Here is a 27,540-nt window from a genome sequence, read left to right on the forward strand (position 1 = left end):
GGAATAGATTTGATGACCTCTCAGATTCCTTACAACTCTCAATCTCTGATCCTATGAGTTTAAGTTTTTCTTTGTGTTATATTCTTTTTATCAATATTTTTGTTCATTAATGGTTATTGTCAAAGTTTTTAATGGTGATTGTCATAGTTTTGTGAGGTAATGCAGTTCAGAACCTGTCATAACAAGGACTTTGGAGAACAGGGGAGAAGAGTAAGGATGGCAAGTGCGGGTATTAGGGAGGGAGCTGTGATATGAGGGGAAACGATCTGGGATGGGATAAAGATGACACATGTCTTTTAAGGATAATGAATTTGACATTACTAGGAAAGTAATATAACTATTCCTGATTCCTGAAAGAATAGACTATGTATCTCCATATAACTAATCTCCAGTACTTTTGATAATAGGTATATTGGGTAATAGTCAGACTTAGGGCTTTTCAATGTTTTCTCATTCAGATTTCTAATGGCACATATACTTTCCTCTTAGACTTTTCCATTAGAAAGAAGATCTACCCTCCTCTGATCCTAAGCTTGATGCCCCTATACAAGTTTTTCATGGACAACTATTCTATGCCTCATGTCAAGATGACTTTTGTTTTATTCTGCCTAACAGAGTAATCTATCTGTTGGGATATTCCCTCCTTCAATCCAATGGAATGGAATGGAATAAGGAGACCAATTGTTCAAATCCCACATGTGACAATTACAAGTTATGTGGCCATGGACAAATTACTTCCCAATTTTACACTTCAGTTTCCTCATTTATAAAAAAAGGATAAGCAACATTTATCTTTCCTATCTCACAGGGATTTTAAGAATATGCTTTTTAGAATTTAAAGGGTTATATGAATGTATGGTAATAGGATTATCATAGGTTCATAGAATTAGAATGGAAGAGGAGCACAGAAGAAGAAAGAATTAAGTATATGTGCTATTTGTGGTTAGATTGTATGACCTCAAATCCATTAGCCATAAATTTGCTTTTCATAAGGTAACCAATATACCTCTGATTTTTTGTGTATCTGGTCCTCATCTCTATTAGAGACCTTTCAAGATTCCCACAATTATTAGGGTCCTTCAGCCCCATTTATTCTTTGCATCATGGAATCATAGATCAGGGGTAAAGGAAACTCAAAGATAATGTATTCTAATACCTTTATTTTACAGATAGGGAGCTGAAATCTATAGAAAATAATTGACTTGCCTATGGACACACAAAGATTATGGATACTAAGATTAAAGCTATAAGTATGAATACTAAATTCAGCGGCAAAATTTATTGCCTGTCATTTATATACCACCCTTTTAGAGTCCTTTCCTGGTTCTCCCACTTATTAATGGCCCTGAAGTCATTTGGTTATTTGTAAGCATGTTGGAGATCTGCTTTTAGAATATAAGCTCTTTAAGGACAGAGACTATATCACTTTTTTTTAGGTTTTTACAAGAGGGGTTAAATGACTTGCCCAAGGCCACAAAGCTAGGTAATTATTAAGTGTCTGAGGCTGGATTTGAACTCAGATCCTCCTGACTCCAGGGCTGATGCTATATTTACTGTGCCACCTAGCTGCCCCAGAGATTATTTCACTTTAAAAAGTACTTTTTTGTTGTAAGTTTAGCAAATATCAATATATACACTATCATTTGAAATTACAAACAAAAATATAATTTTATATATAATTCCAGGGACTTCTTTATCATAGTTTATTTAAAAAACCCACTAAATTTATATTACATTCAAGATGACAATAACAAATCTGTCCCGCTGGTTGATTGGCCTCCTCTGAACTTCTTTCTTCTCTCTTGTGTATAATTTAAATATTTCTTGTGAATAATTTAAATGATGCTCATTTCTTTCCACTTCTTTCTCTTCCTCTTCTCCCTCCTTCCCTCCCTCCTTCCTTCCTTCCTTCCTTCCTTCCTTCTTTCCTTCCTTCCTTCCTTCCTTCCTTCCTTCCTTCCTTCCTTCCTTCCTTCCTTCCTTCCTTCCTTCCTTCCTTCCTTCCTTCCTTCCTTCCTTCCTTCCTTCCTTCTTTTTACTTTTCTCCTCTTCCTTCTCCACTTTCTTTTTTCCCTCCTCCATTTACTCTTCTCCTTATTTTCCAGCTTCCTTTTCTCTTCTTCTTTTTCTTTTTTTTGCATCCTTATCACAACCACCAACTCCTCCTCCCCAGAATTCTTACTTTTGTATTAATCTTATTAGTGCATGGCCTAGCCAAGTGGCTGGCACACAGAACACAATTAATCAATGCATGCTGATTATTAGATTGTAAATTACTTGAAGATTGAAATCTATGGCTTATTTTTTCATTTCCCCCTCAGTACCTAGACTGGTATATTAAATGTAGTAAAAAATTCAAGGTTCATTCAATGAATATTAAATGAAAATAAAATTTTGTCCATTTTTCTGAATTTGCTAATCTTAGATCATGAAGCTCTATGTTTTATTTCACTATTCTATTGATCTCAGCTTCCTTTTTTTTTTTTTTGCTAATAAGACTTTCCATCAAAGAGGAACATGGTTCTTTGCTGTCACTCAGGACTGCCAGGTTCACTTTTCAACTGTCCCTCTGTGATCTTGAAAGTTCAATTTTCCTTCTCTCCCATGCTGGGAAGCTTCCAATGGCAGGAAATGGATTGGGGAATCCACATGTCTCAATCTCCTTGCCTTGTGCAAATTCTTACTACTCCCAGTTGGGCACTTAGGTTAATTAGACATGAATGACAATGATGTGACTGAACTTATCATAGTTAATGTAGCTATTAAGAATACATTTCTATGCAGCATCTGTACATAATTTGGATAAGGAAGCATAAAACCTAAATATATCCTTCCTTAATTATTTTAAAGCAAAAACAGAGAGCATTTTAGATTAATTTAGAATTTTTATCTATAATTCTGTCAATGTGAAATATAAGATTTATCTTGAACATATACTGCAAGTATGTTGTAACACATGACTCAGGTGTCCTTCCTCAAGAACTAGTTCTGAAAAGAAAGGTAAGTGAGGGAGAAAGTCAGAAAATAAATGAATTACGATAGGGAGAAATCAGAATTGTAAAAGTGCAAAATGGTAATAATTATGTGAAAAACATAAATAGGGTATACATATTTTTAAGTAAAAGGAATGAAAACCTAAAAGTCAATTTTTATAGTTTTTCTAGCTTGATAGATAGTTAATTGCTAACTTTTAAAACTTTACTAGACTTAGGCCATTTATATACTCTTTGACAATCAGTTTCTACCCCTATTCATAAAATAGGGGTAATAATGCCTGCAGTACTTATCTCAGAATTGTTGAGAGTATCAAATGAAATAATAGAGATAAGATGTTTTTCACATTCTTAATGTATTTATTAATGTCAGCTATAATTATTATTGCAGTGAGGTGGATAAGTGAATAGGGTGTTGAGTCTGGAATCAAGAAGTCCTGAGTTCAAATCTAAATTGAAACATTTGCTAGCTGTGTGAACCTGGGCAAGTCATTTACCTGTTTCAGTTTCCTCTTCTATAAAATGAGCATATAGTATTGACCAGGAATAAACTGACATAATAATTGTGAAGTCCTTAGCAAAGTTCCTAGAGCTAAAAAATATTACTATTGTGGTTGCTGTTAATTTTTTTAGAATGTCTTGAAAGCTGCTAATTTTTAAAGTACTAGATCTCCAATTTGGCTTCTGGAAGCTTTCTTTTATACTCCTCCCTGACCACCAGGTGCAACTAATCAGGTTAAAGGAAGATTATGTTCACTTTAAAATAGATTTGATATTTGATCTACTGAATATATTGAAAGTATAAGAAAATAAATGACTCAATTAGTCCATGGTATGAGGAAAGACTCTCTTGTGCCAGAATGTCTGTTCTCTGCCTCCGCAGTTCACTCACACGAAACATTGTTTTCTGAGGCTGCTGGCACTCTTTGTGGGAGACTCCTCCCATTAAAGCACAAATATCACATCAAGCACCCAACACTGAGGTAGGTCATAGTGGACCACAATTTTCTCAGTGTTTAGCATTCATCTCTTGTATATATTTAGCTCATTAGAAAATGCAACTCTTATTAAATTTATTTTATTTGAAAATGTTATGTTCAGTAAAAATGCCTTTAGTCTGAGATTTTTTTAATTCAGATCAGAGTAATGAGATCATTTATAAAGTAGAAAATAATATAAAAAGGGAGAAAGACATGGTATCTGAGGTAATAGATTGTAAAGAACAAAGTCTGAAATTAAATCTTATGGTTTAAATGTTTTGGTAATATAACCTCCCCCCCCCCCCAATTTGGCAACAAGGAAAGAAAACAAAAAAATAAAATGTTTTGTTTAGTTTGCTCTTCAGATAAGAGAATGAAAAAAATCACCTTATCTATCATGGATGGCCATTTAATGGTAAAGAGCAGGCGTTTTGGAGCTAAAACTCCTTGATGAAAGCCCCTCTTGGGTCTAACGTTCCATCTTGAATATTTCTGCCTTCCTTATCATCCAATGAAGCTGTTAGTTTGACTAAAAATATAATTTCAAGAGCACTCTAGAATAGTCTATGGTTTAAAATAACTTTACTTCAAGCTAAACTGTATAAGCGACATAATTGCAGATTCAACAGCAGTTTAGGTCATTGCCAGAAAGCAAAGATTATCTAAAGATTAAGTGAGTCTAGAAGACTTCTTAGAATGTATAATGTTGCTAGCCTGACAGTGGAGATGACTATTTTCTAGTTGATCTCCTTTTGGTCCATCTGGTTCAAAGTCATCAGACTTTGGTGTGAACTAGTCTCAGACCCTGGAATATGTTGACTTTTGAGCCTAGGGGCAGAATTGTGAAGTAGGAGAAACTGGCTTCCAGCAAAGTCTTTTTATTTTTATTTATTCTTTAGCACTTTATTTTTCTTCTTTTCAAATTACATATAAATATAGTTTTCAATATTCTTTTTTGTAAGATTTTGAGTTCTACATTGTTCTTCTTTCTTCTCTTACCTCCCCCACCCAAAGACATCAAGTAATCTGATATAGTCATTATACATATTTCTGTATCAGAATAATCAGAATTAAATGGAAAAAAATCACAAGACAGAAAAAGAAAACAATGAAAAAATGAAAATAGTATACTTTGGTCTACATTCATACTTTATAGTTTTTTCTCTGGGTGAGGATGGTATTTTCCATCACATGTTTTTTTTTCCTATTGCTGAGAGAGCTAAATCTATCATAGTTGATTTTCTTACAATGCTCCTGTTAAAGTGTACTATGTTCTCTTGGTTCTCTTCACTTTACTCAGCATCAGTTCATTTAAGTCTTTCCAGGTTTTTCTGAAATTCACCTTCAGCAATGTCTTAAAACATTAGAATTCCAAGAATAGGAATTTTGTCACTTTATATTTGTCTCTGCAATACTGAGCATGGGAAAACAAATAAATGCTTTATGATGAATTATTTGGCTCCCAGTATCCCCAACTACCTTTTGCTGACTTTCTCCCCTCATTACAATCTGCTGTAAATTTTCAATACCCCTGTGCTTTCCTTTCTCCCCTCTATACAAACTGCTTTTAGCTATCATTTGGGAATTAGGAATAGACCTGAGTTTTCACTTAGCAAATTGCTGAGAAAGAAACTCTGCTCCCACTGTAGGTTGGCATCTTTTCTGCAAATTGTTTGAGAAAACTACATATTGACATTGTATATATTCTATTGTATTTTTAATTCACTTTGTTAAATATTTCTCAATTATATTTTGACTTGCTTCTGGCCCCACTCATGAGGAGTATAGCAGGCCCTATTGCAACCCTGAGTATCTGGCATGCTTCACCAAGAAGTTAGTGATTTTTCCAGGGCCATATAATCACGAAGACTTAAGCCTAGGTGTTTTCCTGGATGTGAGGCCAGTTCTCTATCCTCTTCAGCATAATGTCTTCTCATTTTGGAAAAATCTGGTAAATTAACTCACTGTAAGGTATATATGACCAATAGCAGCTTACCATAGTACTTAATATTTGCTTATTAATTAATTAATTATACTTCTTTGGAAGATTTATATTTAAATATGCATCATCACCCATGGTAATGCTGCAGGAAATGACTAGGGCTTAGGATAAAGCTTATGGGCAATGTTTATAATTCAAAATCTTCCATAGAAGGTCAGGTTCATTTAAAGGGAGATCTGAGCCCACATGGAAGGAGAAGGGGGGAAGGTGTTGAAAAACTTCAAATAGAATGTCATGTCACACCTCGAATCTGGGGAGACCAGGGTTAGAAGCAGGAAAATTGTGGTGTCAGTTTGGTGATTCTTCCATTTTCAGTGTGAGAATTTACACTCCAGAAATCAACCAATCACACAAATCAAGGCATGATTGATTGTTTTGCTGATTGTCTAGACTTAAGGAAGTGATGTAGAAAATGTTAGTAATTCATAATAAATTCAAAATATGAAAATTAATTAATAAAACAATCAATATAATTAATTATTAATATAAATGAGTATTGCTAAAATTAATTAATTGAAAACATTAAAATTATGTGAGTCATGGGAACATTTTTCTCCAGAGAGCTTCCTGTTAAGCTTTTATCAGCATATCCCGTATTAAGATCCCTACTTGTCAAAAGAGATTGAGGGAGACAGGAGATAATAATGTAGGCCAGTATATTGATTGAATGAGTATTCATGCATTTTCTGAAATGTCCCTCACAGCAATGCCCAAAGGATTATCATTATTATTTGGCATTTAATATATAATGCACTTTTAATTTTATACATATAAAGAAAAGGATTTTTTTTGCATCTGTAAGTTCTTATGCATGCAATTCCTTAGAGATAGCTTGGAGTCACCATCCTTTACCAACAGGTAGGTGTGTATGAGAGAGAGAGAGAGAGAGAGAGAGAGAGAGAGAGAGAGAGAGAGAGAGAGAGAGAGAGAGAAGAGAGAAGAGAGAAGAGAGAAGAGAGAAGAAGAGAGAAGAGAGAAGAGAGAGAAGAGAGAAGAAGAGAGAAGAAGAGAGAAACAGAGACAGAGACAGAGACAGAGAGAGAGAGCACATAGGCATGGGGTAGGTGAAGTAATTTTCTCAAGGTCACCTATTAGTTTTCATGAGATATCCAGAACATTGAGTGCTTGATTATAATTCCATCCTTGCCCTGTTTCTCAAATTTAAGATGGAATCCTGCTGAACCCATGAGGCAGAGAGCGCTGTATCTTCAGGGGACAGAGATCGCACAGTTCCTGACTCCCAAGTGTTTGGAATACTACTTATTAATATTTGTTTCACAACTAAGCTTTCCTGATCATTTAATTAGTAAGAAAATGAATGTGGTCAGCAGTAATCACAGCTAAAGACCTTCATGCAAGAAAGCCCCAATCTGGTGGGAAGAACACACAGTCCTTTCTCATATTCATTTCTAGACAGCCAGAGAAGATTAGCCCAGGCTGGAGAGTAATGGGCATCACCAGACCGAGTGTTTCAAGCCTAGTCTATAGGGTCCCTTGGAACCCATTTCAGATAAAATGAGAAGGAACAGTTCACATATGCAAAGAACTGACCTCCCTGGCTTTCATTAAGTTCCAACTAAGGTCCCTTCTTTTGCTGGCAGCCTTCCCTGTCCCTGATTAATTTTAGTGCCTTCACTCTATTAAGTATTTCTTTTTTAATCCTTCTAGTTGTTAGGTGGTGCAGTGGTTAGGTGATCAGGAAGACTGTGGGCAAATTCCTTAATCTTGTTTGCCTCAGTTTCCTTATTTGTAAAATGAGCTGAAGAAGGAAAAGGCAATATTTTTGCCAAGAAAACCCCAAATGAGGTTAGGAAGAGTCAAAAGGTAGAAACGACTGAATAACAATTTATCTTACTTGTAGTTTGCTTTGTATGCATTTGCTTGCATGTTATCTCCCTCATTAGAATATAAACTTATTAAGGGTACAAGAACTGCCTTTTTTATATCTGACCCATATTAGGTGTCAGATCAGTCTCAGTTTCATTATTTGTAAAATGAGAGGCATATACAGAGCAAAGATTACCTGATTTGGAGTCAGAGGAACTGTGTTCAAAGCCTCCCTTTGATGGGTAAAGGTCACTTGGGTGATCTTGGGTAAAAATCACTTCTCTCTCCTTTCCCTTCAATTTCTTCATTTATAAATTAGAGCACCACTGAATTTTTTCCAGCTAGAAAGTGAAGCTATTTTGACCTAAATGGTCTTGGACAAATTATTTAACTTCAGTTTCCTTAATTGTAATATGAGACAGTTGAAAAAGATGACCTCCAAGATTCCTCCCAATTCTGACTGTCTGATCTGAAACTGTATTTGAAGTCTTTCCAGGTGGCATCTCACTGGCTTTTAAGAACCCTCTGCTCCCTGATGAAGACTTGGAGACTTTAGGGGAAGATCTATCTTTACAACTGGATAATTGAATTTTGTGGAAACTGGGATGAGAAAATTTTAAAATAGAATATAAGTATTCAGTGACATAGTGACTTAGCTCCAGAATAGGGAGAGTTAAATATTATTTGCCCTACCACTCACTACTTTTGGCTTGCTTGAGCTGGGAATAGTAAGTTCTAAGGCAGATGGTGGAGCTAATGGCTGTTCAGGGCTGTGAGAAGGAATGGAAGTATAGATGAAAGCAGATTTGTATCAAGGTGATTCTCTGGAAATGCTAGGGTAGAGACAGAGGGAGGGAGGAAGATTGGGAGGGAGGGAGGGACCTGATATTGAGAGTTGCTATAAAGCAAAAAGAAAAAACCAAAAACCCAAAGAAAATCTCTGTACAAATTCTCCCCTAACAGAATTGTATAAAGAAAAATAATTTAACTTACCTAACTGTCACTATCATCCTCCCCCTGGAAATCTGGAAGGACAAAACTCCAATAAATGTAATCTTTGCCAGCATCTTTACATGATATTCTGGATGTCACTCTGCAGCCAAGCAGGGAACAAGAAGGCAAATCACCAAAGTTATTTTTGCAAACCCTAAAGACAATGAGACAATCACACTTGGCCTGTGGAACAATATGCCTCCCAAAATAGACCCCAAACATCACTGCCAGTTTTAAGACTGATATTTACTGGCTCTGAAGAAACACAGATGGTTCATAGTTGCATGGGGAGAGGTCTGGGGAGTATTTAGCTCAACTTCAAAAGGGATGCTGATTAAGATAGGGGTTGGCTCTTCTAGTTTTGCAGCATGGGGTCCATAGGCAAAAATAGAAGCACCGTTAACTCTCCTTCAAGGGTGAGCTCCAATTCCAACTTCTCTAAAAAGACCTTCATAGCACTTCTCTGTAAAATTCACATCATAACACTGCTCTTTATAATTCCTTTAAAAATCGATCACATATGACTGTATGGATTCTGTTGTTGTCTGTAACACCTACTCATAGCATAGTACCACAGGAGCACTCTCTCTCTCTCTCTCTCTCATTGAAAGGAAATTTGATGCCTTTATTTAGCAAAGAAAATGGGGGGAATAGAGGTCAATTGACTTCTCTAAGGTCACTCAGGTAGTAAGTAGTAGAATCAGAATTTGAACTCAGATCCTCTTTCTACCAGTCTAGTCATTTTTCCATTTACAGAGGTGGTTAGCCATCACAGTGGATAGAATGCTGTTAATCAGGAAGACATGAGCTTGAATCCATTCTCAAACATTTATTAACTTTGTGACCCTGGACAAATCACTTAGCATCTCTCAATCCTGTTTTACCCATTTGTAAAGTGGGGAATCATAACAACACCTGCCTCCTCGGGTTGTTTTGAGGATCAAATGAGATAATACTTATAAAATGTTTTGTAAGCTTGAAGTACTATATGTTAGTTTTATTATTAAAACTGTGAAGTTTTAAAAAATATATACATCTTGTGTTCCCAGCTAGATTGAAATTTACTTAAGAACATCTCTGTCTCTAGCATCTATCCCTTACTGTGTCTTATCCATGCCAAGCATTAGCTATTAATATTCTTTTTTAAAAGTTTATTTATTTATTTTAAAATTTTATAATTTCCCCCCATAATCTCACTTACCTCCCCCCCCACAGAAGGCAGTCTGTTAGTCTTTAAATTGTTTCCATGGTATACATTGATCTAAGTTGAATGTGATGAGAGAGAAATATCCTTAAGAAAAATAAAGTATAAGAGATAGCAAAATTACATAAGATAATTTTCTTTTAAATTAAAGGAAATAGTCTTTGGTCTTTGTTCAAACTCACAATTATTTCTCTGGATACAGATGGTATTCTCCATCACAGATACCCCCAAATTGTGCCTGATTGTTGCACTGATGGAATGAGCAAGTCCATTAAGGTTCATCATCACACCCATGCTGCTGTTAGGGTGTACAATGTTCTTCTGGTTCTGCTCATCTCTCTCAACATCAGTTCATGCAAATCCTTCCAGGCTTCCCTGAATTCTCATCCCTCCTGGTTTCTAATAGAACAATAGTGTTCCATCACATGTATATACCACAGTTTATTATGTCATTCCCCAACTGAAGGACATTCACTCAATTTCCAATTCTTTGCCACCACAAACAGGGCTGCTATGAATATTTTTGTATATGTGATGTTTTTACCCTTTCAGGGTATAGACCCAGTAGTAGTATTGCTTGATCAAAGGACATGTAAATTTTTATTGCCCTTTAGACATAATTCCAAATTACTCTCCAGAAAGGTTGGATGAGTTCACACTCCACCAACCATGTATTAGTGTCCCAGATTTCCCACATCCCTTCCAACATTGTTTTTTTCTGGTCATCATCATTAATATTCTTAATGCTTATTCCTATTGGATCCACTTATTATATGCAACTGACAATGTGGTACTGTAATAAAAAGTCTGCATTTTTCTCATGATTCTGCTAAGACCCTGATTGTGAAATGAGAAAGAAGTTGGTTAAGGTTTCTTAGCAGAATGAATTAATGAGGCACAGCTAGGTGGATAGAGCACCTGCTCTATCAGGAGGACCTGAGTTCAAATGTGACCTCAGATATTTAATAATTACTTAACTGTGTGATCTTGGGCAAATCACTTAACCCCATTGCCTTGAAAGACCTAAAAAAAAACGTAAAAAAGGAATTAATGATATTTCTAAAGCATAGATCTTATCCTGTCTTTCCACTACTCAAGAAACTACAAGGGCTTCCATTTATTTCTAGGATAAAATGCATTTGTGGATTACTTGTTTTTATATTATGTATGGTTTAGGTTCTCAATTGGTCTGCATGTTTTTAGTACGTGATGCATTATCTTTTACCTCTATGACTTTGAATAGGCTTATCCCAATAGATTAAATATATTTCCTTCTCATGTCTATGTCTTAAAATTACTTTCTTTCTTCAAGGCTATAAGTTTCTCCTGATGATTCCTATTTGGTACTATCTTCCCTTCTCCAGAAATTACTTTGGATTTTCTTTGCATGCATTTTTTGTTATTTTTAGTGTTCATGTTGGTGTTCCCAATACAATACATTCTACTTACAAACCTATTTCAATTTTATCTTAGAATTCCTAATACTTAGTAAAGGGTTTTGCACTTAGTACTTAACAAATTCTTGGTGAATTGAATTGAATCAATGAATTTAGAGTCAGAAGTCCTGGGTTTGTATTTCATCTATTACTTTACTAAATAACCTTGGTCAAATAGATTCTTTTCTCTTGGCCTCAGGTCTCTCCTCTGTAAATGGAGAGAGTTGCAATGGATCATCTCTAAGGTCCTTTCTGGCTTTCAATCTATCATAGTTACACAAAAAGGAATAGCAACTAAACCCACTTATTTAAGCAAAATAGCCAATAGTAATTGGAGAACTTCTGCAGACTAGAATATATCTGAAAATAAACAAGAGTAAATGAGCTCTTCTTTTGAGAGTAAAGTAAAATCTCATCTCAAATTCAGAGAAAGACTGATCTTTTTGAATCTCTAGGCTTACTATGTTGCTATGTTTCAAACACTGTGATAAATACTGGCAACACAAAGCATTGTAAAGACTAACCTTTTCCCTCAAGTGATTCACATCCCAATGAATTCTATAGCACCTAGATTGCTGCCTTGTTAAGTCAGAGGGGCTCAACGTCTGAATGAATGATTATAACTTAGTAGCATCTATCTATGAAGGACAATATATTCCTTGTCTCTCTGAACATCATGGAGACTGTCAGTGGGTCTCAAGATACTTTGGTATTCTGACTTTTAAAAATAAAGTAATGAAGATATGCAGAGGTTATGACTTTAAAGTCAAAAATGCAATTAGAATGAAATAACTCAAGAGTAGCTTCCCGTCCAACTCTGGCATTGTAAAGCTATTCACTCAAGAGTTCATGATATGTGACCATCCTTCACTGATCCTTCACTGCATCCCTGGGATTACAAACTGTCATCTCTTATAAGTCTGATGGTGAAATGTAGACTCCTTCATCTGAAATCTGCTTCCTGAAATTGCACCTTTGGATCACTGTTGGATTACAAATTATATTTCAGATCAGAAAATAAACATGCTGGAAAAAAAGCTCATGTTAGTTTGGTTTACATTTACAGAATGTAGGACATTTGTATTATAACAGATGATTGTGAGGATAGGAGGGACCTTGAGAGGTCATTAGCTTCATCCCTTTACCTGTCAGTAGTCCTACAGAAAAGACTTGGGGAAAAGAACATGACTATGACTTCCAGCTTTGCTACTTTCTATGCACCCCTGGGCAAACTGGTTAACCTTTGCAGTTCTCAGTTTTCTGATTTACAAAATGAGAACGTTGGAATAGAGAATCTCTTCTACATTTGAATCCTGTGATTGTTATCCCCAAACTCTAGGGATTAGACTTCCAAAATTATTTACGATTTCACATGAATGCCAATGTCTTATAATTCAGTGTGAGATTTTGGACGCTTTGTCTTTGTTTCGCTTAAAAACAGAATTGAAGCACAGAATCACTTCAGGATCTTAGGCTTGCCATAACACTATGCCATATCTTTGTAAGCTTCTAGGCTTTACCTAGTCCTTAGGTGTTTATTTCCCCATCATGTACATGAAAAACAATGGCAAGTCCATGATCTGTCATATACCTGAGAAATCTGCAACAAGACATTAGATTGTTCCCTCTTGGATGACTGAGCACAAAAAACCCCACTGAATGTGTAATGTAGACTAGCCCCTTTGTTTCCAACCAATTTATCAACTATCTCTCAATCGTACACACTTTGGTCTTGCATTTATTTCCACCTGACTGCTATTCTAAACTAATTAAGACTTTTTTTTCAGTCTAAGCACAGAACTTTTGAAAGAGACAACTGTTTAGCAACATTTTCTGTTAGAAATAAAATATCTATTACCAAGATTTTCTAGATCCAGTTCCTTTTGAATAAGAATGACACCCACTCATACAAACACACACACACACACACATACACACACACACACAAACACACACAAACTTAGTAAATTTCAGTTTAAAAACCATCTTGGGTAGTCCCCGTGTTGCTATTAACTAGTCATGGGAACTTGAGGAAGTCTTTTCACTTTTCTGTAATTCTATTCGCCCAAAGTGAATTAGGCTAGGTGATCTCAAAGGCTTCTTCCAGTTCTCAAATTCCATGGTTCTATGATAAGACATTCACCTTTAAGTTCTTTAAATGTAGACCTACCCAGGTCACTTCCTTGCTCAACAAGTTCCTGTGGCTCCCTGTTGTCTCTGGGAACAAATTCAAACTCCTCTGTTTGACTCTTCATGGAATGTCTTTATGCCCCCTTTGCAGACTGACTACACATTAAGTGATACTCTTTTATCCAGACAAACTAAACTTCTTGTTCTTCCTTACATGGTGTTCCATCTTTTATGATTATGGCTTTGCATAAATTGTCCCTCTTACCTGGAATATACTCCTTTACCTCTGTCTCTTCAAATTCCTGGAAAAACTTTCTGTGGAAATCTCCTAGTCACCAGTATATGAAATAATGAGATCCCTTAAGAATATTTCGTGATGTTAGCAAAATAATAATAAGGCAATTTTTGAGTCTTTAAAATTAAGACAATACCATATTTTCCTTTATGCAAACTATTTCTACAATGTGGATCTAAATCTTGTGAAATTGGATTATTGATGCTAAGCTAATAATATAGTTGGATCATTGAAGTACAGCTTAAGAACTGACAATTTTTTGTCATTTCATCTGCGATATTTTACATATTACATTAACTAATCAACACCATTATTACAATACCCATTAAGTCTTGGGTTTTTGAATGGCAATATAATCTTTTATTCTACAAGGAGAGAAATTATTCTTTTGAAATGACTATAAAATAATTCCATTAAGTTCTAGGACTTTATTGTTAAATCAGATGCAGTGATTCTTGTTGGAGACAGAAAATGTGCAACTTAATCTTATTTCTAGACTATATCAATTGTTTAAAAGGAAGACTTGAAAAATCTGCCTGTCTGTCTAGTTAGTTATTTTCCCAATAATATATAAAGATAATTTAATCTTTTCTTTCTTTCTTTCTTTCTTTCTTTCTTTCTTTCTTTCTTTCTTTCTTTCTTTCTTTCTTTCTTTCTTTCTTTCTTTCTTTCTTTCTTTCTTTCTTTCTTCCTTCCTTCCTTCCTTCCTTCCTTCCCTCCTTCCCTCCTTCCTTCCCTCTTTCCTTTCTTTCTTTCTTTTTTGGTTTTTGCAAGGTAGTGGGGTTAAGTGATTTGCCCAGGGTCACATGGATAGGTAATTATTAAGTGTCTGAGGCTGGATTTGAACTTAGGTCCTCCTGACTCCAGGGCTGGTGTTCTATCCACTGCATCAATTAGCTGCCCCAAGATAATTTTCAACAATAGTTTTTGTAAAGTTTTCTCTTTACACTTTTCTTTCCCCTACCCTGGGATAGCAAATAATATGATAGAAGTTAGCCATATATCATTGGGTAACACACAATTCCATATTAGTCACATTGTGAAAGAAGACTAAGAACAACAAAGCAAAAACCATGAGAAGGAAAAAGCAAACAACAAATTTAAAAAGAAAATAGTATGCTTTGATCTGGATTTAGATTCCATAGTTTTTTCTCTTTATATGCATGGCATTTTCTATTACAGAGAAGATCTAGAAAAATTTTTTTTTAGAAAGAATGTCTTATGAATCTGAAATGGTATATATTCTATTCTCATTGTACCAGTTATTCTTGACTTCCTTTTAGTAGTCAAAATTTTACCATCCCCTTTATTAACCTATCATATAAGGAGATATAATCTTAAATATACAAAAGCAACAGTGGCTTGGTTTGCACCTATTCATTGAATTAAAAAATTAATATTCTTATAAAGAAATATTTAATCTTATCCAAATTTTTCTATATTCAGTTTTTCCATAGTATTAGTTTAAAATTGGATGAGAATAAGCTATTTCACTTGTCTGCTATCAGGCATTTCTAAGGTGCCTGAAGGAAGTTCCATATTGCATTCATTAGTGGGAGACCTGGTGTGTTGATGATTAAGTGATAATTATGATGGAAGATGACTTCAACCAGTTGTCTGGTTCTGAATATTGTGTGTATCATGATAGCTGGAGGAGTTCAATTGAACTAAATTCAATGTGCCTTTATCAAGCTCCTAGTTATTATATATAGCTTACCCTACAAAAAGCCAGAGGAGCTGCAAAGAACTTTAAGACATAGTCCTTTGTCAGTAGAGAACTTACTATCAAATCGGGGGTAAAGGAAACACACTTATAAAGAATCAAGTAAAGTATGAGGAAGGAAATTTCATCTCCCATTTGGAGGATCAGGGGAGGCTTCATAGAGGAGGTGTCATTTAAGCTGTGTCTTGAAAGGAACATTAAGCTATCAACGGAAAGAGTAATATTGTAGTAATTGTGGGAAAAATTCTGGAAGTGGAAATGTAGACAACTGGGTTTGAATCCTACCGATGCTACTTATAATTTTTATGATTTAAACCAGTCAGGAAACTAGGTAATATAATGTTTGGCATTCTGGATGTAGAGTCAGAATGACCTAAGTTGAAATCTGCCTAAGATACTTCCTAGCCATGTGACCCTTGACAAGTCACTTAACTGTTGTATGCCTCAGTTTTCTCATTTGTAAAATGGGAGGAACTGGCCTCTCAGGATTGTTATGATGATTAAATGAGATATTTGTAGAGCTTTAGCACAATACCTCATATAGAGTTGTTGTTATATTATTATTATTTAGATCACTTAACATATTTGAACCTCAGCTTTCTCATCAGAAAAATAGGGATAATAATTATAATATTTATTTTACATGATTATTTGACAGAAAGAGATTTGAAAACATTGTATTTTCCCCCAGACTTGTGATTTCATTGGTTTCATTCAAGACTCAATTCTCTGAGATTATTTCCTATTTCCTATTTTATATATACATAAATATATATATTATATAATCTTATATATTACATCATTGAAAATTACACTAAGGAATTGATTTTTCCCCATAAGAAAGAGATAACTTTTGAAAAATATTGAGCAGAGAATCTTTGTAAAGAATTTCTAAACTCCCTTTCCTGTCAGTGTTCTCTTAAATGAACTTATATTTACTTATCTGTGCATGCTTTAGTCTTCCTTTTCCCTTCTGACAAGTAGAATTTAAGTTTTAAGAATTTGAGTAGGGACAATGACCTTTTTCCCCCCTCTGCACTCCCCAGCCTTCTACCTAATAGTCATTTAATATTTGCACCATTAAGAATGATAATGACCCAATCCAGATGATATAGAGACATTTAATTGGAAAAATTGTGTTGGTTATTTTTGAGGGTCCCCTTTGAGGACCTTCTGTATTTCTCTTCTTACATTATGGTGAGACTGATAAAATATTATAGGGACTTTCCTCTCCCCTGCCTGAAACTTCCTAGATACTAACGGAAAGCAAAGATCCAATAGGAAAAAGTTGAACAAAGTGCTTCTCCTTCTCCAAGATCAGTCTCCATGGCTCAGTTCTCACCAAACACTCTCTAATTGGATGTTATTCCCCCAGCTGGAATAATCTAGAATCCTGTGTTTCTCTGAATTTCATGACAGTCATTGGTCAGGAACATAGCCTGTTCACACACTTCTTGGACAGGGGAAAATTACCCAATACAATCTTTTCATTAGTATGGTGGCCCACTGGGCCCTACCTTCTACCTTATAGTTTAACCCTCCTATGTGTTTTGTCTCTCTTAATTAGAATGTGAATTCCCAAGAAAAGGTAACTATCCTTTTTTTTCTATTTTTATCACCAGCACATAGTAATTCTTTAATAATTTCTCCTCATTCAATTACCACTTGTGCCTGCACATCAATATAATCAGAGCTTAAAGGATAGTTTGAAGTTTCAATAAGCATTTAAGAGGCACCTACTATGTACAAAGCACTGGATACAAAGATGAAAAAAGCCCCATACAGTTCCTGTCCACTAATAGAAGGCATACAACTTGTATGGAAATAATTTGACTTAAAGTACAACTTATTAAAGGGCAAAGGAGTTCTCTTAGATGAATTGCTGTCAGAAATATGAAGAGGGAAAGACCACCTTCACAGAGCCCTTCAGAGAGTTTTGATGGGAATGGTGGTAACTGAATTAAGCTTTGTATGTACAAGATGTGAGAAGATTACCTTTCTGGCAGGTGGAATCCATATTACACAGTGGCAGGAGAGGACAGGATATCATTAGTATGATTTGACTTGAATATAATATATAAAGATTAGGGAGATGGGGTTGAGTGGATAGCTTGGAATGAGCTGCTGGCTTTGACTTCTGCAATATTAATGTTTTTCTTTTTTTTAAATCGATCAAAATTCATGCTTCATCAAAGTCAACATCCTTAGGTTTTGGGATGACAGTTTTTTAAAATAACAGGATGTATCTAGAGCTGTGTGTTTTTTCTAAAAATTTTCTCTTGTATTATTATTTTGTTTGTTGAAAAGGGAGCCAGGTTAATGAGTGTAAATTACAATTGACTTGGTAGAGAAGATTTATACTCTTGAAATTTTTCAACACTAGCAAGAGTCAATTTCTGCCTTGATAAAGGCAAATAAATTTTAACTCAATGTTACTATTTAGCATTCGAGCTTTATTATTATTATTACTATTAATAACATAATTAGCTCTTTATTCAAATAGAACTTTCAAGGTTGTGAGAATTAAAAATTCAAAGACATCTTTTAAAATATTTTATTTTTAATTCACAGAACAAAACAATCATTTTCATAACTCAATGCAATAAAAAAGGTGATTGTACTTGAAACTGCAAATTTTCAATATTTATTTGCTATTTCCTCCAAATATACAACAAAGTTATGTAAATTTCTTCTCCCCCCCCCCCTTTTTCTTCCCTCTCTACCCACCCTAGAGTGAGTTGAGGAGGAAAAGACATATATTTTTTTAAAACCTAGGGAATAATTTTCAGTTTTTCGGTGGCAAGAGATGAAATTGGAACATTTTACAATTTGGCGTTTATTTGAAATTTTTTTTGCCAAATTCTTACTGATTTCATATACAGATATCCTGACACTGTGTCAACTTTGCCTTGAGACAGGGTGTAGATTTTGACCATGTGATCTGCCTTCAGCTTTCTAAAAAAGCCACTGAATAACAATAGCTAACATTTATGTAATATTTTAAGGTTTGCAAAAGTACAAATGTCACAACAGATAAGTGCTATTATTATCTTGTTACATCTGATGTTGGCACATAGGTTAAATAAGGCATAGTCCTTCACTATAAGAGAGTTTACAAACTAGTAGAAAGGACTCATATATGAACAATCACAATACAAAATAAAATGTGCTATGTGCACAAGAATATAAAGAATTATTTGAGACCTGAGGAAGGAAAGTTTATTTTTAACTTGGAGCGTCAGAGGGGCTTCACAAGCATGTGTCATTTAAACTGCACCTTGGAGGATATGTCAACAGGGCAAGACTGGGGTATAATGGGGAAAAACATTGGATTTGCAGTTAGCAGACAATTGACTTTTAATCTTACTTCTTTTTATCTATATGATTTTGAGCAAGTTAAGCAACCAGGTGGTGTTCTGGATAGAACTCTGAATCTGGAGTCAGGAAGACCTAAATTCAAATTCAAATTCAGATACATACTAGCTGTATGCAATCTGATACCTGGGGCAATCATTAAGAAAGACCTCAGGTCCACAATATTCTCCTATTCTAAGAGAGATAGAAATCCTGCAACACTATTAGAACATAGTAGGAAGACTTGACTGAAATTTGACTGAAGTATACAGGTGTTAACAATTCCCTTTTTGTTTCTATGTTTAATGCCTTGAATGTCTTACCCCAGTTACAATTCTTGATTCTCAGGTAACAATGTAGAACATATATATCTTTTTTTCTTTCAGAATTTAATTTTTTTTGTTATTCTGAAATTGAAAACACAAATATTTCCATATTCAAGGGAAAATAGAAAATGTATTTATAAAGATTTTTTTAAAAAGGACAAAATAAATTCATTTTGTTCCCAAACTGCCAAAGTGTCTCCTTTATACTTCCTTCTGGTATCTTCTCTGCATTTAAAATCTTTTTTTTCTCTCTTTGCATGTGTTTGTGTGTGTTTGTGTGTGTGTGTGTGTGTGTGTGTGTGTGTGAAGGGAAAACATCATTATCACTAAGTCTAGCCCTGGAATCACTCATACAAATTAGAGGCAGATGGGTAACAGAAGGGATTAGACTTAAAGTCAAGAAGTTCAAATCCAGCCTCAGACAAAAATTGTGTGATTCTGGACAAGTGACTTAACTTCTGTCTGCCTCAGTTTCCTCAACTGTAAAATAGGGTTAATAGTAATCTTGACTTCTTAAGGTAGTCATGAGGATCAAATGAGCTAAAACTTGTAAAGCTCTTAGTACAATGCCTGGTCTGTAGTAGGATCTGTATAAATCCTTTCTTTCTCTGTCCTTTCCTTCCTTTCTGCTTTCCTCTCTCCTTTTCCTCCCTCCCTCCCTTTCTCCTCTCTCCCTTCCTTCTTTCTTTCCTTCCTTGTTTTTATTTCCTTTTCTCTTCCTCTTTTTACTCTTCCCTTCCCCTTCCTTCCATGTCTTTCTTTTTCTTTGTTTTCCTTTCCTTTTTCTTTTGCATGCTTTGTCCTTCACTCATTTCCTGTCAGTGGGTTGAAAAGAACTGACAAGATAAAATAAAAAAAATGAAATGAAATAACCATTTTCCAAGAGATCATCTCTAAAAACAAATATTGCAGTCCCCCTTATCTCCTGTTGCCTCTCCTCCCCTTAAACAAAGAGATTGAAACCTTGATAAACTAAACAGATTAAGCACAAATACTAGCAAGGGAAGAGCTTCAAGAGTTTGAAGTGGTCTGGTAACATTAGAGGAAATGATGGGAATTGTAATCTAAGCATTTTTCAAGTGCTGTGTATTTAACTATTGAGTTTATTACACGTGGGCCTGGGGAGTCCCTGGGCAAATTAAATATGCAGTGTTTGGAAGATTATTCAATATTTTGTTGGGTTTGTGTAAATGTAATATAATTAGAACCTGGTAGACTTTGAGCCTTTGACCACAGTTGTTAATTTTTTGGTCACAATTTCATTAGTTTTCTACTCCAGAGTCATCCCTATATCCATATTTGATTATAGATGTGCTTGAGGTCTAAATCGCTTAAAAACATGAGGATAAAAAAAAATTGAATTGCTATCACCTCATTCAAAAGAAACTTTTTATATTCTTCTCCCTTTACCCAACCAAACTGAATGTACTGGAGATGTATCAAAGTCAACATGTCTGAAATTGAACTCATTATTATTGCTCAAACAATGCCCTCTCCCAAATGTCCCTTTTTCTGAGGACAAGAAGGATTCTTCTGGGTTCCTAGGTTCATAATTTTAGAATTTTCCTTTGATTCTTTACTTTCTCTCACCCATTATATCCAATAAGTTGTCAAATCTTGCTACTTCTAGCTCTCAGATCAGAGCCCCTCACTCCTGTCACACAGCTACCATTTTAGGTGATTCCTTTATCACTTTTTACCTATGTAATTGCAATGGCATCCTCATTTATCTCTTGTTTTTAAGACTCTTCTCCATTTCATCAGTGGTGCACCAAGGCCTGATTACTTTAAAGCAAATTTCTCTATAGCTGTCAAAGATCAATAAAAACTTTATAAAGTTTCTCACTGGAATTTAAGATTTATTATCATGAATGAATGATTGACTTTTCCATTTAGAGCAGTGTATTCTTGTGAGACCAGAGGCAGTACTCATGCCTCCAATCATTTGGTTGGTCAGTGTGGTTTTCTTCATTTGTTGAAGGGCAAGTAAGTATTAGTATTATCACATCACATAGTGAATAGACACCCAGTCTTGCAGGCAAGGAGACTTGGGTTCAAGCCCTGTTTTAGATGCATTCTGGCTGTATCCTTCTGAGTCAGTTGCTTTAGTCACCTGTCTAAGATAGTGAGTTGAAGAGAAGATACTGGCCAATATTGGTAGGAGTTCTCTAATTAAGGAATTCTCTATACCAGTGAAATCCCATATCCAGTTTATATCTCTGTCATTGTGAGGCATCATTTTTCACCTATGGTAGCCATTTCAATCAAGAATTTAAATAAACTATAACTCAGAACCAGATCTTTGAAATTCTACATCACAAAGTATCAAATTAATTTAAAAATAATAATGAAATAAATAAAACAAATGAAAGCAAAATAATAACATCCAATCACATCGGGTTTAAAGTTTTATTCTAGTGATAAATTTAAAAAATTAGAAAGTATATTTAATTATTATATCTTCCTTTTACATATCTATTATTTCATAGATTTTGCAATGTACTTATTATATTGGTAATACATGTATATAATTTATAAATAGTTAACTAGCATTTTATAAGCATCTTCTATGTGCTAGATATTATGAGAAGTCCTAGGAATACAGAGGAAACAATAAACAAGTATATGAGTATACTTGCTTCTTTTTAAAAGAAAATTACTTTAAATTTATAGAATAAAAGAAACATTTATATAACAGCATAATAAAAATATAATTGCACATGAAACTGCAAACTTATTTCTTTTAAATATAAAATAAACTTTTCATAAATTTATCTTTTTTTCTTCCTTCTCCCCTGCTTCCTTAGAAATGGTTATCATTAGACATATATGTGTATGTTTTTAAAATCACTGTACATGTTTTATCAGTTATTTCTCTGGAAGCAAATGGCATCATCCCTCAAATTTCCTTTGTAGTTAATTTTGATATTTATAATAGAATGACTTGATTAATCAAAGTTGATTTTAAAACAAAATTTCCTGTTTCTGTATACAAAGATGATTTGGAAAAAGGAAAAGAACCTATATGTTTTAAATATTTATATCAGTTCCCTTTGTGGTGGCAAAAAACTGGAAATTGCAGAACATATCTGTCACCTGACAAATGACTGAATAAGTGATGGGATATGATTATTATGAAATACTACTGTACAATAAAAATGATGAGATCAATGATCTTAGAAAAACATATATAGACTTGCACAAAATAACAAAGGCAGAAATGAGCAGCATCACCCCCCCCATCCACCTTTTTAAAATAACTGATAGGACTATAGGATCAAAAATACTAACAGTTCTAGTGAATTTATCATTATATCTGGAAAGCAGGGTTCTATTTTACTTTCTATTCCATCTCTTTGAAAGGATATGTAGGGGTGCTCTGGACTATAATGCACTTGTGTAATCTAACAAACAAGCCTCATCTATGAGGTTATTGTACTATTCTGGTACATATTGATCTTCTATCTCCTTTATTCTTCTAAGTCCTGCTGTTTACAATCTTTAACTTTTTTAACTGTCTCTGAATTATTTTTTACATAGCCTTGTTCTGTTTTGGAACACTCTTGGCATTATTTGTAGCATCCTTGAGATACAAAGTTACATGTGAAATTTTGATTCAGTCTCATTGGGGGAGTCAAAAGGGGGGGTGTCAGAATTTTCTTTTTCCATTTCCAAATCTCGAAGTTAAGTGTCAAACTAAAATTGACACTCTACATAAAGATCCTTGCAAGTGATTTATTGACTTAGAAAGTCACACATGAACATTATCTATGTTCTAATACATTTTTATTTATTTTGTTGAATATTTCCCAATTACACTTTAATTTTATATTGACTGCACTAGGGTCCTGATAGAGTTTGTGGGCTTCCTATTTCACACCCCTTCTGTATATGATGATAGAAAATGGAGATCAAAGTCATACAATTTAAGAGCTAGGAGGCAGCTCCCAGTCCATCTTGCACAAACTATACCTAATTATTATGCAGGGTTTTACAAACATCTTAGTGGAGGTTGCTGCACTGATGAATAACATTCTGGGCTTAACAACTTTGCTATGAATGGCATTTCTGACTCTAGACAAGTTTCCTAAGCTGAAAAAAAATCACAAATAACTCACATATCATAAAACCAACTTGTATTGGAAAGTACATTGTATTAGGAATTAGTAATTGTTGTTTAATCATTTCCATCATATCCAACTCTCTGTGACCCAATTTGGGTTTTTTGGGCAAAAATATTAGAATGATTTTCTTTCCTTCTCCAGTTAATTTTATAGAGGAGAAAACTCAGGTAAACAAGGTTAAATGACTTGCTTAGGGTCATGCAGCTAGTGAGTGTCTAAGATTGAATTTGAATTCAGGCCTTCCCAAGTCTAAGGTTGATACTCTATTCACTGCACCACCTAATTGCCCTATAAATCAAGAGTTCAAATTCCAACTCTACTATCAACCAGCTATATGATTCTGACCATTAGTCTCTATGGTTATTGTGATGAAATAGATCTTTCATGAAAGTGGATCTTGAAATAGTGCTGCTGTTTTATAACCTTACTTAGATACCCTATTCAGACAGTCTACTGCATTTTTGACTAGATTTAATTTTTGAGTTTCCTATAGCATCAAACTTGAATCTGCTTATTGTTTCTGGTTCTTCTCTCTGGAACCAAACAGAATAAGTCTAATCATTCTTCCATGTGATGGCCCTTCAAATACTTGAAGATAACTATCTAATGTTGAACTATTTGTCTGGGTTAGACATTCACTAAAAAATTATTAAATTGAATTAGATTGTCTTCATTTCCTCATTCATTGCTTGAATATTAAACACCACACACACACACACACACACACACACACACACAAACACACACACACACACACACAAACACACTACATTTAAAAATGACTTGTATTCTAAAATGTGGTCTCTAAATCTGTTAGAACTCAAAATTAATTAACTCTTAGAATCAGTGCTCTAAATGTTAGTCTTGGGTAAGTCCTCATGAGACTATTCAACCTATCATTTAGTTCAAGTGCTATACTGCACATTTAATATGAGAAAAATAGAAAGAAACAAATATGTAATCTAAAGTGTTTTTTAATTTACCTTGAATGTTAGAGATTGAGAAAAGGACAGAACATAAGTATTCAAAAATGAACAGTGAAATAAGGCAAGATTCCATGAAATTGTTGTCAGCTGATAGGATGAACTATTTGCTCCTGTGTAATTTTCTTTATTTTTTCCCCAGGTATATTACTGGAAATGCAGCAAAGGTGAAAATCACAGTTAATCACATTGAGAAAGAAGTCTTGTTTAATCAGTTACATTACAGATTAACCACACACAGTGGATTTGTAAGGATGCTATAGGTCTGCAGGTGTGTGTCATATCATTTTTAATATAGCAATTGTAGCAAATGTAGCAATTTGACTTCAAATGCTTTATTTAGCAGAGAAAATACATTCTCTAAACTTCCAAGAGGTTGCAAAGAGAATTTAGCCATTTGATATAATGACAACCTAGGAGATAAAACTTACCAGGAGTCTTTAGTCAAGAGATTAAGTTTATCAAGTTTTCAGAACTATAATAATACATGGAGGAAACATTATAGGTACATATAATTATGTGCATTTTGAAGTATTGTCAGTACCTTAGCTATAGGATAAATAGATGTATGGTCTCCAGAGGAACATTCTCAGAACTTAGAGAAGAAAGAGGCCTTAGAGAAAGCATTTAGTTTACTATCTTACTTTACAAATGAGATAACAGAAAACTAGAGACATTAAAGGACTTGCCAAGTGAATAGGTGGCAGATCTGATGCTCTTTTCACTAAGCTGAAGAAATATACTATGTTGCCTATGAAAGTGTCTACTGGCTTCAATTTAGTCAGTCAATCAATAAGGATTTATTTATTTAATTTTTAATTTATGAAATAAAACAAGCATTTCCATGACCTAATAGAATAATAAAAAGATGTTTCCACACAAAATTGCAAATCTTTATGTACAACTTGTTATTCCTTTTAAACATAATAAATCTATCATGTGCAATTCTTTTCTTCCCTTATGCAAAAGATGGTTACCATTAGACACAAGTATGTATATTTATCTAGCTATGTAAAATAAGAATTTGTTAAAGGGTTATATGTGCAAGCACTATAATAAGTGCTTATACAAAGAAAAGTACAAGATGGTTCCTGTCTTCAAGGAACTCACAACCTGATTGGGGGAGACAACAAACACACTTACTTATTCAACCTATTGTTTAACTCTGTTCTTTGTAATTTACACTTGTATATTGCCAGAAAATTTTAATTTTCTCCTACATTTGTGGTTGTATCCCTGTGCATACATTCTCCTTATTTGGGCTAGGTCAAATCACTACATCCTAACATAGGGGAAATTATATTGAGTTTTGAGTCAACACAACTCTATTTCTTGTAGGACTCATATGAATATGGCCATGCTACTTCATCTCTAAAACTGCTTCTTTGTGGGTTCCTGAAAGGGCCTATAAATTCAGCAGTGTAACATTTAGGGAATACAGAGTTATAGTTCCTCCTTAAAATTGCCCTTTTATTCCTCTGGAGCTCAGGGAAGTTTTTTTCTCTTATTATTTCTGTTTAGTGAACAACTTTCTGTTTAATGAACAAATTGTTTGGGACCAATTTTATTGGAACTATTATCTTGCAATTTCTAAATTCTTTGTAGGATAGGAAAAGAAGTGATCTGTAGTGAATAATATATACTATATTGTTTGGAAATAAGAAGACTTCAGATATTAGGAAAGCCACCTAAGCTGATAAAAATCACAGATTGCTTGCAAATGGAGGTCATGGAGTTAGTTTGCTTTATTGGAAGGAGCATTTAGGAGTCAGGAGACTGACTCCCAGCTCTACCACCAATTAGATATATAATGCTGATCATCAGTCTCTTTGATTTTCTCTTGATATTAGAGATCTATCATGGAAGTGGATCATGATATCAACATGGATTAGGGACAGGAATAAAGTATTTATAGTCAGAATAGTTCAGGTTATTTGCCACTGTATTACTGTGTGCTTTAAGTGAGACAGGCAGATAGATAGATTTGAAACATAATGCAGAAAGGGGAAGAAGAGGCAAAGCAACTGGTAGGCAGGTGGAGCTGTCCAGAGACTGAACTTAATGAAATGAGCTGCTTGCCTGGGTCCCTCTTGTGGGCCTTCCTTTCCCCATTTGTATAATGAAGAATTTAGATTGAAAGATCGTTAAAATTAGTTTTGCAGATCTGAGAGAATGAGGATCTTAACTTGAGTGTAGAATCTCTTATGGCATTTTTGAATCACACTCTTCTAAACCAGAAGGAAACATATCAGATTTCTCTGATTTCATTAATATAGAAAATCTTTCCTAAAATGAAAGAGATTTGTCTATGATTTTTTGTGGATAAGGTAGAGATTCATCCTAAATTCAGAAAGATTAAGTGTCAGAGGCAAGGTTGGAATTCAGCTATCTCTTACCCTAAAAGGACCTTAGAAGTAATCACAGAAAAATAAATAAAGAAAGAAACAAGTAAAAAACTGTTAAAAAAAAGATTATATGTTGAATCAACTACTTGGGAAGGGTAGAACATGAGTTCAAATTCTACACAACACTTATTGTATTACTTAGCAGGGAGACCATGGATAAGTTATTTATTTTCTTTGTACTAATACCCTTTTCTATAACTACCTCACAAATCAGTTGTGAGGATCACAAGGAGAATGCATGTGCAATGTTTTGAAAACCTTAGAGAGAAATAATAAATGGTCTAGCTTGCATCCCTTAAGTTTGAACATATTCATATTTATTATTATATGTAATTATATATTTTTGGCCATACAAATAAGTGAAGAAATTATATTGTAGTATAAAATTCATAATAAAAATGATAATCTGGGGTAGCATGCCACAATAGGTGGATAACAATAGAACTCGAGAAAGAAAGGAATAAATAATTATTAAGCTTCCCACTTTTCAAATATTATATCATTTTATTACACAACAACTTTGTGAGGTAGGTATTAGTGGCACTATTATCCACCTTTTACAGATGAATGAATGAGTGAATGGAATTTATTAAGCATTTACTTTTATCAAGCACTAAGGCAGGGATACAAATATAGAATCTATTTAGTTAGTCAGCAATCATTTATTAAGTACTTAAAAGCACAAACAAGCAAAGTCAGATACTTTCTTCAATTTGCTCACATTTGAATAGGGGAGACAACAGGCAAATACTTGTTTATGTAAAA

General features: G+C 34.3%; 1 protein-coding gene and 1 long non-coding RNA gene across 12 annotated transcripts in view; one reads left to right on the forward strand and one right to left on the reverse strand.

Annotated features, from left to right (window-relative positions):
• The window catches only part of LOC141515015 (uncharacterized), a 139,928-nt gene extending 130,926 nt beyond the window's left edge, over nt 1-9,002 (reverse strand). Inside the window, exon 1 of one of the 5 annotated variants that reach the window (XR_012476202.1) lies at nt 8,796-9,002. This is a non-coding gene — a long non-coding RNA (uncharacterized LOC141515015). The remainder of the gene's footprint in view (nt 1-8,795) is intronic. The other 4 variants (XR_012476201.1, XR_012476203.1, XR_012476200.1 and 1 more) reach the window with 4 other exon arrangements.
• The window catches only part of TAFA2 (TAFA chemokine like family member 2), a 615,297-nt gene that overhangs the window by 412,332 nt on the left and 175,425 nt on the right, over nt 1-27,540 (forward strand). The gene's annotated exons all lie outside the window — the stretch shown is intronic.

This window comes from Macrotis lagotis, chromosome 2, assembly GCF_037893015.1.
Source record: "Macrotis lagotis isolate mMagLag1 chromosome 2, bilby.v1.9.chrom.fasta, whole genome shotgun sequence".
Lineage (NCBI taxonomy): Eukaryota > Metazoa > Chordata > Mammalia > Peramelemorphia > Peramelidae > Macrotis > Macrotis lagotis.